Source organism: Zeugodacus cucurbitae, chromosome X, assembly GCF_028554725.1.
Source record: "Zeugodacus cucurbitae isolate PBARC_wt_2022May chromosome X, idZeuCucr1.2, whole genome shotgun sequence".
Classification (NCBI taxonomy): Eukaryota; Metazoa; Arthropoda; class Insecta; order Diptera; family Tephritidae; genus Zeugodacus; species Zeugodacus cucurbitae.
This window is the reverse complement of record NC_071672.1, coordinates 9,590,001-9,591,854: the sequence shown is the minus strand read 5'-3', so window position 1 is coordinate 9,591,854 and position 1,854 is coordinate 9,590,001. Positions and strand designations below refer to the sequence as shown.

Sequence of the window (1,854 nt, the reverse complement as noted above, 5' to 3'; positions counted from 1 at the left end):
TTCGCTGATATTCTACTGAGAGTACATATTGAAAAAATTGCGTGCTGTAGATCATGCTCTCTTCTCTCACAATCTCTCTCCTGTACCACTGCTTCTCTGCATTACGGCGGTGTCGTGAATTAACTAGTCACTTATAATATATGAATTCACTAGTGCAATTAACAAATTCATACCAGCCGTACTGCAGGGTACATACAATTGTATATATATTCAAACACTTGCAGTAATGTAAAAATATACAAAGCCAACTACAGAAAAAGTATACACGTACTGACAAACTTTATCTACACATACAATCGAATATATATTGAAAATGAAAATTTTTTATGAAAAACACACATATATACACACACGTATATATTAATATACTAATGCGTAAATATGTATGCAAATGCGCTAAAAAACTACCACAAATCACAACCTAATACACAAATACTCAAAATGAATGTACTTACATCCAATGCTGAGGGCTCCCACACAAAAAAACACAAATTCACAAAAAAATTCACGACACAGAAAACGCACAGAAACGAAAACACGTCTGAACAATCTGAAATTCTACAATCGAATGAGTAGATAGGGACATCTAAAGCCAATATTAACGTGAGTACCTGCCGACGACGGCCTTACCTCACGGTGCTCAAAAGCACAGCGGATAAAATCAATGCGATGATCAGCGCCCCGAAAAATGCAATGCATTATTCAGTACCAATTGGCGTGTGGAATGGACACACTAACCACCTTGGTGAGGTTCGAGGCCTATCTAAAACCTCTGCCGTACTTTGGGTCCGGCACCCGGTTGCAATGCAACTCCACATTGAGTGACAAATATCACTCTCCCCGCATTCGGGTATTAAACCACAACCACCACGATACTCCCCGAGGGGCCAGTCCGCACGAGTAGGTTGGAGCGAACTCCAAGGGCTCCTACTCCCCGTGGTACCAGAATTAAGTCTCCGGTCAGACCTCGTAAGTAGATAGACAGTAGGAATCTCGTTAATCCATTCATGCGCGTCACTAATTAGATGACGAGGCATTTGGCTACCTTAAGAGAGTCATAGTTACTCCCGCCGTTTACCCGCGCTTACTTGAATTTCTTCACTTTGACATTCAGAGCACTGGGCAGAAATCACATTGTGTCAACACCCGTTAGGGCCATCACGATGCTTTGTTTTATTTAGACCGTGCCAGTTCTGAATTGATTGTTAATTGATAATCGTTATAATTAAATAAGAATATATATCTTGCGTAATAATTCTTATAAAATTTTAGCAAGAAAGTTCCACAATTGGCTACGTAACTACTATCCGGGGAACAAGAACTGAAATTCTCTATTTACCCAGAACAAGTACATAAACCATGGTATTGCTTCCCAATCAAGCCCGACTATCTCAATCTTCAGAGCCAATCCTTATCCCGAAGTTACGGATCTAATTTGCCGACTTCCCTTACCTACATTATTCTATCGACTAGAGACTCTTCACCTTGGAGACCAGCTGCGGATATTGGGACGGCCTGTTGAGAAGTATGCGTAACCCCACCATAAATTTTCAAGGTCCGAGGAGAAAATATCGACACAACAGTAAATGTCATGCTCTTCTAGTCCATCTACCATATCTCTCTTCGAAAGACTTCCATGGTAGTACGACTATAAAACAGAAAAGAAAACTCTTCCGATACCTCTCGACGGCTTCTTTATGGTCGTTCCTGTTGCCAGGAGGAGCACAAGGCCCATTTTTAATAACAAACGGATACTCAACAGGTTACGGAATTGGAACCGTATTCCCTTTCGTTCAAAATTATTCAAGTGTTTAATTACTATGAAGAAAACATAATATATTCTCAACAATTCAT

At 40.2% G+C, this 1,854-nt stretch overlaps 1 pseudogene; it reads right to left on the bottom strand.

Moving 5' to 3' along the window:
• Window positions 1–874: 874 nt before the first annotated feature.
• The window catches only part of LOC128923420 (large subunit ribosomal RNA), a 2,803-nt pseudogene continuing 1,823 nt past the window's right edge, over window positions 875–1,854 (bottom strand).